Source organism: Fukomys damarensis, unplaced genomic scaffold (assembly GCF_012274545.1).
Source record: "Fukomys damarensis isolate Sample0158 unplaced genomic scaffold, DMR_v1.0_HiC HiC_scaffold_17, whole genome shotgun sequence".
Classification (NCBI taxonomy): Eukaryota; Metazoa; Chordata; class Mammalia; order Rodentia; family Bathyergidae; genus Fukomys; species Fukomys damarensis.
Window position 1 is genome coordinate 26,592,853 of NW_022900929.1, and position 9,488 is coordinate 26,602,340.

A 9,488-nucleotide genomic window follows, 5' to 3' on the forward strand; every position below is an offset into this window, starting at 1 on the left:
GGGCCGCCGTGACCCAGGGGGCCGCGGTGCTGGGCAGGGCCCCCTAGGGCTGGACATGGGGTGTGACTTGGCACCCTTACTCCTGCCCCTGGGGCCGGCCCGGGTGACCCCGCACACAAGGGTCTTCCAGGGCCGAGTGGGGGGCTGGCGGCAGCAGAGATCCAGGGTCGGCGGCAGTGGGGGGGGTGGGGGGCTGGGGGTGTGTGATGGAAAAGCGCTCAGAAGCAGATGACTGTAGTGAGGCATAAGAAGACGCCCCACCTGCCTTCCCGCGGGGACAAGGGGCAGCATTCCCTGTAGCACACAGGGCAGGAGGTGAGCTGCACGGTGTTTTCCTGAGCTGGAAAGGCGGTTCCCGCAGACCGCTGCCCCGGGAGCACAAGGACTGCTGGAGAGGCCGGGCGTCTGGAGGAGGGGCTGCCCTGCCTCCCGGAAGCGGACCTTGCTCCCCACCCCACCCCCGAGGGCTGGCTCTGGGCAGGCGCACTATGCCTTACCTTGTTGGGGTTTCAGGTGAGGCGCAGCTTCTCCTTAGGTGGAATTCACAGACCCTCACTTCCCTTTCCCATTGTGTGTATCCTTTAATTGTCCTGTGCTGAGGATTGAACCCAGGGCCTTTGCCCTGAGCTACATCCTCAGCTCTGTTTTTTTTTTTTCTTTTGAGACTTGCTAAATTATTAAGTTGCCCCAGCTGGGCTGGAACTTGCAATCCTCCTGCACCAGCATGCCTGTTTTGACCATTTTCTTTGTCCCAAATTGGGAACACAGGAACCATCAGATGGGTGCCCGAGCTTGAGAAATGAGTGGGGAAGAAAGCGGTCTCTTTCTGTCAGGGAGGAGCGGTGGCAGGGCCCCCGGGACAGGAACACTTCTGTGGGTAGAGAGAGAGGAGCAGAGCCTGCCAGAAGGAGGCTGGGAGCACGGGGACGGCAAGGGTGAGCCCTGGTGGCATTGGTGAGCAGGACGAACCCCTGGTGGGTGCAGAGCCTGGGACCCTGGCTGGGGAAGAGCGGGTGGGAGCCTGACCGCTGGGTTTGGGGAGATGGGGCTGCGAAGGGGTGGCAGCGGTAGCAGGAGCCTGTCCTGGGTGTGGACCGCAGGCCCACACTGGCCAGGGCCGGGGACGGCTGGACAGACGGTGCCACGCGTCCTTGCTGCTGTCACTTTATAGATTCCCGTGGGTCCGTGGTGATCTCCAAATAAAAAGCCAGAAGGAAAAGTCAGCCTGGCCATGGACCCTGAAACCCTCAGTCTTTTTGTGCTGGCCCTAGGATTGATTGGTTGCTTGTCCTCCCATAGCCAGGCCCTACCCTTTGATATCCGGTTCCCATCATTTCTCCAAAAGAAGGCTCAGCTCATCCCGCTGGACACAAAGGTCCCACTGCCCCCGGGGCGCCAAGTGACGTCTCTCTGAGGAGGGGAGCAGCAATGGTGCTGATGACCAGGGTCTGACAGTTCCGCTCAGTGTTTGGCCGGAAGGACCTGGGCCACCCAGCTGGCCCGCAGGACTCGGGGCTGCACTCAAACAAACAAGGCAGCACCCAAGGAGGCCCAGGGACCCAGGAGGACTGGCGGTGGCTGCCTCCCAGCCGCAGGAGCAGGCAGTGTGTGCTGGGAAGGGGACTGCGCTGAGGGACAGCAAGGGGGAGGCCATGAGCGCCCCCCAGCACCTCGTCTTCCTGTTGGCGCTGTGGTGACTGTGCCCTTGCAGACTCCTCTCCCAGCACTTCTTTGGGCCCAGAGTTCCACCTGTAACAGCCTGGCGTGGCTCCTTCCTGCAGTTCTAGGCCTGGGGTCCAAGGAGGGGCCTGGAGGTTGCAGGAGGATGAAAAAGGAGGCCCCAGTGCCACGAGGCTGCTGCTCTGCCCCACAGAGTCGGCCCCTGGGCCGCAGAAGCTGCCCCAGCTTATCCTCCAGATATGGGAGAGAGAGGCTGGCTGTCCACACCAAGAGAGACAGCACAGCCACAGGTAGCGCAGAGCTGATGGCAGGGCATGGTGGCACACATCTGCTGTCCTAGCCCTGTGGGAGGCTGAGGCAGGAGGATCTAAATCTCAAGCCCAGCCTGCACAACTTGGCAACTTAAGTGGGAGGGACAGACCTCCTTCTGGAGCCGGACAGCGCCTTCTCTTGCCCTTGGGACTTGGGCGGAACCACATAGCCACTTCCTAGCAGAGTCTCAGGTCCTGGGACTTTGGCCACCTAATTTCATAAACCGATCCTGTGTGTCTCTGTCCTGTTGGTCCCTTATCCATGGAGCTGGGGCCGTTGCACCTGCCCTTGCAGGATTAATCATTAAACAGCAAACTCTAATGTGCTTCAGCCTCTTTGTTGTGAGACAGGGTCTCACGTGTAGACCAGGCTGTCCTCAAACTCACAGGGATCCTCCTGCCTCAGCCTCCGAAGTGCTGGGGTGACAGGTGGGGGTCACCACACCTGGCTGCTTCAACCTCTTTTTTTTTTTTTTTTTTTGGTAGCAGGGATCAAACTTGGTTCCTTATGTTGGTGAGGCAGACCCCAGAACCACTGAGCTACCTGGCCCTACTTCAACCTCTTTGGAGTACCATGTTACTCTTAATTCCCCTGTTGGGGCCAGGTGCAAGGGTGCATGCCTGTCGCCCCAGAAACCACGCTGTATTTACTGGCTCCGTCATTCCATCTTTCCCAGAAAGGTGTGTGGTCAGGACCACACGTAGCAGCCTTTGGGGTCGGAGTCCCTCAGTCAGTGCTGGGCACTGAAGTCTCTCCTCTGGCCCCATCGCTGTGAGCGCCAGTGATTGTTTGTTGCTGTTCTACCAGGGGTGCATGGGTCACAGTGCTGTTTAATTTGCAGGCCCCTGATGGCTGAGGGTGGTCACATTTTCTTCGCTACTTACCCTGGACGGCATGATTGCATCTCTTCCTGGTGAGGTGTCTGCTTGTGCAGAGCTTTGGCCTGACGGCTATTTGTTTTCTTTTCTTTCTTTTGGTTTTTTTTTTTTTCTGAGGATTCTTTTTTTCAGTTCTGAGGATGAAATCCAGGGCCTTGTACATGTTGGGCAAAGTCTCAACTGCTGAGCTACCTCCTCTTTTAATTTTTTTATTTTGTGACAGAATCATGCCAATTTGACCAGACTGACCTAGAACTTGCAATCCTGCTTCAGCGTCTTGAGGAGCTGAGATTATAAGCATTTACCACCCTACTGGAATTTTTTTTTTTTGTACTGGGCATCAAACTCAGGACTCTGTGCTTGCCAGGCAAGCACAGCACCACTGAACTAAATCCCTTGCAACTGGGCATTTTTTTGCCCATTTTAATTGGGTTATTGTTTTCTTCTGTTTGAATTTTAAGAATTATTTGTATATTCTGTCTATCAGAGCTTGTCAGATGTGTGTTTTTACAAATATTTTCTTCCAGCCAGGTATGATGGTTTACCCTCTCATCCGAGCACCTGGGAGGCTTAGGCAGAAGGATCACCAAGAATTTGAGGCCAACCTGGGCTACACAGTGAGTTCAAGGCCAGCTTGAACTACAAGCAAGACCCTGTCTCAAAACACCAAATATTTTCTTCCCGTCTACGTCTTTTCATTCTCTTAGCATGTCTTTTACAGAGCAGAACTTTTAATCATTGTAGTGATGTCCAAATTATCATTTCTTTTTATGAAGTATGGCTAGTATTTCATCTGTCACTTTCCCTGTCACTTTCCAAGAGGTTATTCTGTTTTCGCTTTTGCTTCTTGTGACAGGGTCTCACTATGAAGTTCAGGCTGGCCTTGAGCTCACTGTGTAGCCCAGGCTGGCCTCAAACTCACAGTGATCCTCCTGCCTCAGCCTCCCGAGTGCTGGGTTGACAGGCTTGCGCCACCACACCTGGCTCCACTCTGCCCTCTTGATGGTCCTTGACTGAGGACTCATTTCCTTTTTGTTTTGTTTTGTTTTTTGGTACCGGATCGAACTCGGGTCCTTGCACTTGCAAGGCAGGTGGCGGAACCACTGAGCTAAGTCCCCGACCCCGCGTTTCCTTTTTGATTTCTTCTCAGGCCTATGGGTCACCAGAGAATATTTAAGACAGGATGCAAGTCCACAGACTCCAGCTGAGCCTCATGATTCTGTGTGGACAGCAGTGCAGTCTTGAGAAGACCTGTCCTTTGGCCATCGGTGTGTGATTGAGAGCACTTTGGAGAGATTGTCGCTCAGCAGGTCTCAACCGCATGGTGTCCATTGCAAAATTTGTGCTTCATTGCTGCCCAGTCTATGAAACTTATTATCAGGATGATCTAAATCATGATTTAGTTTTAAGAACCCAAAACTAAACCAAAGCCCACTAGTGTCAGAGCTTTTGTTTTGTGTCCTGTTTGTTTGTTTGTTTGTTTTGAGGCAGCATCTCCCTTTATAGTTCAGGCTGGCCCTGAACTCACTGTGTAGCCCAGGCTGATCTCGAACTCACAGCGATCCTCCTGCCTCAGCCTCTGGAGTGCTGGGATCAAAGGCGTGCACCACCACGCCCAGCTTTGACGCTTTGCTTTTGATGTTGTTCTTAAAAAATTTTCTTTTCTTTTTCTTTTTGGCTCTGGAAATTGAACCTAGACTTTTTGCATACATCAAACCTTTTATTATTATTCTTTTATTAAATCTGACACAGGGTCTCACCTAAATTACTAAGTTGCCCAAGCAGGACATTGCAATCCTCCTACCTCAGCCTCCCGAGTGCCAGGATTCAGTGCATGCACCACACTGCCTGGCTAATGCTGCTCTTAGATATTTCATTTGCTATGGAGAAAAGCTGTGGCCTCAGTGCCTCATTTTCTGTCCTCGTTGCTGGGAACTAAGCCTGGTGGCGTCCCACGCACCCCCAATGTTACAGCAGGTGGAAGCTTCTACTCACCTGCTCTCCACGTTTGTGAGGCTGGGAGAAGGAAGGGACGCATCTCAGGGACCCCAGGAAGGGCCAGGCCCATCCCACAAGGGTTCCACACAACCAGAAAAGGGCAGAGGAGAAGTGAAAGGGTCAGGGTGTGGCCGGCTGTCAAACCCCGGAGGACATTCCCCAGCTGCCCCATACAGAGGCCGCCAGAAGCTGCTAGGTGGTGGCAGGCTGTTAGTCTGGCCAAAGTCATAAATCCTGGCCAGGAATGCTGACTCCCCTCCCTGCCTCTTGAGTTGTCCCAGCCGGGACTCATGTGGTGGAGACTCTGTTGTTCACTGCCGCATGAACTGTTTGCTGCCAAAGTATCTGAAACTCTAAGGCCAGGAAGGGAAGGTGGAAATCATACATAAGAGCTCTGTCCACAGAAAAACACAGGACCAGTAGGTCTGTGCACGTGTGTGTACGTGTGTGTACATGGGGGCAACTGCTTCCCCGGGCATTTAGTGTGACACACAGTGCCTTACAGAGCAGTGACACAGACCTGGGCTTCATCCAGGGAGCCCCTGACACATTTCTTCTCAGCTTCACCCCCAATGGTCCCCAGCAGCAACCTCTGTTCGGGTTTGGGGGATATGCTTTCGTGTGTGTGTGTGTGTGTGTGTGTGTGTGTGTGTGTGTGTGTGTGTGTGTGTTGTGATTCCTATCTGCTCTTGTGTCCCTCCATAGTCACGGTTACAGTGAATGGTGACGCTCAGCGCCCTCCAAAGGAAGGCAGCTCATAAAAACATGAGGCGGTGTCCTCCTCCGCCTTACTCACCAGAGCCGGCGCCAATCGACTTCTGGCTCTTCCTCCAAAGTCAAAATGACCATAAAAGGGAGACCTTCTGGATCCATTCGGGACATCCAGGCAGCCACAACAGTGCAACTGAAGAGCCTCGGGAAGGGGGACTCCCGGAGCTGCTGCAGACAGTGGCGAGCACCAAGGGAGGAGTGTGTTCCAAGTGAGGGGAGGATTTTGAGGGGGATTCACAGCCGCATGTCTTTTACTGCAGTAAATTTCTTAAAACTTGGAAACACTGACCACAGTTTCTGATCCCACCTTGTATGCGCTGTGTCTTTTGCACACTTCTCTTTGGAGGCCGAATCCTCCGCCTCTTTGTACATGGTTCGTCCTTACTCCTGGCTGCACGCTGCGCTCCTCTGGCCTTTGTGCTCTCTGTTTACCCGTCTGCTGCCGATGGACAGTTGCATCTTTCCCATGCTGGACTTGAGGATGCCACGCAGCTCCAGCTGCGGGGACCACGTGCCTGGCCTTGGACAGGACGGCCCATATCGGGGGCCTCTTCTCCATCATTGTCCTTGTCGCCGGCACACAAGACCCACGGCCCACAACTTAGAGGAGGCTCGCGGTTGCAGAAGTTTCACCCGGCAGTTGGGGCTCACGCACAGAAGCAGCCCGACAGAGTGGCCTGCCGTGGGGACAGCTGCCTGGCCACAGGGCCAGGAAGCAGAGAAAAAAGGGAGGTATGGGGACAGAGACGTGTCCAGCTCCCCGGGGTCCCACATCCTGACAGCGGGTCAGCTTGCCATCCGTCACCCTCCAGAGCCCTGCTGCTGACACAGGCCATGCAGGATGCCTAGATCCAGCCACCCGGCTCTCCAGAGAAGATGGTGCTGTTTGTCCGCTGGCTCCCCCTCCCCAGACTGGTGCTGCCCGTTACTGAGTGATCCTCTGACACAGCGTCACTTCGTCTTACCTGCAGGGGTGTTTGCACGCAGGGGATGGTGGTGCTACGTGTGTGTGGGTCGTCCTGTGTGTCAAATAAGTGTTCACAGAGAAGTCAGAACCGATGTTGCTAAGGAGTGCGTAGCTCTGCTATGAATATAATTGGCCGTATAATCACTGATTCTGTACATAAATATTTATATTATATAATTATCATACAGCTATATATTGGCAACTCTACACTATAACTAATGCAGTCCTATTTGTGATTACTCACACATTAGTTCATTGTCATGTATGCATATTAGCTATACATTTTATTAGTATTATTGTTGTTATTATTATTTTGGTTATTTGAGATAGAGTCTCACTTTGTGGTCCAGCTGGCCCTGAACTTACTATGGAGCCCAGGCTGGCCTCGAACTCACAGCAACCTTCCTGCTTCTGCCTCTGGAGTGCCAGGATTACATGCACATGGCACCACACACCTGGCCTTACATTTAAATATTTTAGGTAACTGAAGTGCTTTAGTTAATGTAAACAGCCTACTTTGAAAACTTTAAAAACAGCCTACTTTTAAACAGCCTACTCTGTATACATTATTTTAAATTTATAATTGAGGGTAGCAATCCCGGCTTTGTAGGAGTGTTGTAAGGGTTACATGAACAAGCAGACAAGTTTGTGGCACATAGAATTTTAACGAATGTTCACATCCTTCCCAGAGGTTGTACTTGTGGGGCACTGCTGAAAGATCTACTTATCTGTGCTTTCTTATTGTTTAAATTTGAGATAAGGACTTTCCCTGTTTCACCCCTTTGCTTTCAGTCACTGTAACGGAGGTGACTGTGTAATCTAATTGAAATCCTATTTGCATTGAAGAAAACGTCAGCCTCTCTTTGTGTGCCTCTGTCTTCAAAAGCGTTTACTCTTTTTACGTGCTACCACACTATTTCTTGTGCGGAACATTTTCAGGGATACCCACTGGCTGAGCTGGGCCCCCAGATGGAAAGAGCTGCCTCATGCTCCCTGAAAATGCCTGAAGATGAACGGGGTTTCCTTGAATCCAGTTCAGTTTATGCAGAGCTACTCACTGTGAAATATATTTGTTTGGTTTGGTTTGGTGTTTTGAGACAGGGTCTTACTAGGTAGTTGAGACGACATGGAACTCACTATGTAGCCCAGGCTGGTCTGGAACTCACAGTGATCCTCCTGCCTCGGGCTTCCGAGTGCTGGGATTACAGGTGTGTGTGTGTGAAATATTTTTAAGACAAATGATGGGCTAATTTACTTCTGTCTTTGTGGTGTAGTTTTGAAAATGACCATCTTGGATCTTACAGTAGAAAGTACACTGATTTATTATATTAGAGGCATGTTGAAAATTCATCTTTTTCCAAGATCAACACATGATTTTTAGTCATATTTTATTCATATTAAATAAGTGGTTATTGCATTATGAAAAAATAGGCAGAGAATCCACAATTCTGATCCACATTAAAAAAAAAACTAGGAAGAGGACTTGAAGGAGGAGTGTTCTTTCCTGGTGATTTTTCTTTGGGTATTTTTAGTGTATTCCTTTACAGAAAACCTATAAAGAGAAAAACAAAATTTTATCATTTGAGTCTCAGGATAGGATTTGTCCCTTCACTTCAAATTTCAAAGATTTGGGCCAGGGATTTAGCTCAGTGGTTCCGCCACCTGCCTTGCAAGCACAAGGTCCCGAGTTTGATCCCCAGTACCAAAAAAAGGAAACAAATTTCAAAGATTTTAACACCCTATTGTTTCTTTTTAAATGAAATCATCTAAAAATGTAGCTGTTAGAATATTTTTATTTTGTTTTGTTTACAGTGCCAGGGATGGAATGTGGGGTGTTGGCTCTGCTAGGCAAACGATCTACCCCCAGCTCTACCCCAGCCAGAGAATATTTTTAATGAGCCATTTCAAAGAACAAATGAATTAGTCACTTCCTGCTTTTCAAAATATTCGCTTTTTCCTCACGTGGTGGAGTGAATCTTTCGGGGAAGGATGGAAAGGCTGCATCGGGGCAGGCTGGGAGAAGCCGGGAGGTGTGTGGTTCTGGAGGATGTGGTGGGGAGTCCCTGGTCTCCAGAAGGTCCAGAGGCCGGTCAGCTGCGGTGCAGTGCCACAGTCTTGCCCCATCTAGATGTGGAAACAGGTCTGTCTGCCTTGCCTTGAGGGTGTGTTTTCATCACCTTCCTTGTCACTGAGACACAGCCCCCGATGCCTCACAGTTTGCAGAGGTTTCAGTCCGTGGTCGGCAGCCTGAAGGCAGGGTGGTGGCAGAGGGCCTGGTGGAAGAGAGCTGCTCACCTCATGGTGGACTGGAAGGGGAGAGGAGCTGTGGAGGGGCCAACCTTCCAGGCCATGCCCCAGGATCTGCCCCTTCCCGCCAGCCCCCGCCTCCTCACAGTAGTCCGCAGAGAGCCCCATGTATGAGCACATGAGGCTTTGGGGACACCCACCCGCTTTCTGGTCCTTGCCTGGGCCACCTGGAACTTGCTCCCCACTCCTGCCTCAGGTCTTCCCCGACCTGGGGGCCACCAGCCTTGGAGGGGAGGAGGGGAGGGCTCCCCCGTTAGCTCCTACACACTTCCCCAAGGCTGAGCCCAGGGTGGCCCTGCTCGCCTCACTCTGCAGGACACCTGGGTGGCTCCATGTCACCCAGCAGCGGTGGCCCAGCCCAGGCCGTGTCTGGAGCCTCGGCGAGTGTACCTGCTCCCCCACCACCACCTGATGAATAGCCTGTGCCCCAGTCCCCTGTGTGGCCTGCACCCCAACCCATCCTCAACCGCCCCTTCCTGTCCTGGGCACCTGATTTCCAGGGTCCCACTCCTACCCTAGCCCCGCCGTGCCGCCCCCTGGATCGCTTGCCTCTTCTTTTGAAAGCCATGTAACTG

General features: G+C 52.1%; 1 long non-coding RNA gene across 1 annotated transcript; it reads left to right on the plus strand.

Moving 5' to 3' along the window:
• The first annotated feature begins 205 nt into the window (after positions 1-205).
• On the plus strand, positions 206-6,735 carry LOC104862720. The gene is made up of 3 exons (XR_780421.2): positions 206-513; positions 4,021-4,138; positions 5,574-6,735. It is a non-coding gene; the product is annotated as an uncharacterized LOC104862720 (long non-coding RNA).
• The last annotated feature ends 2,753 nt before the right edge of the window (positions 6,736-9,488 follow it).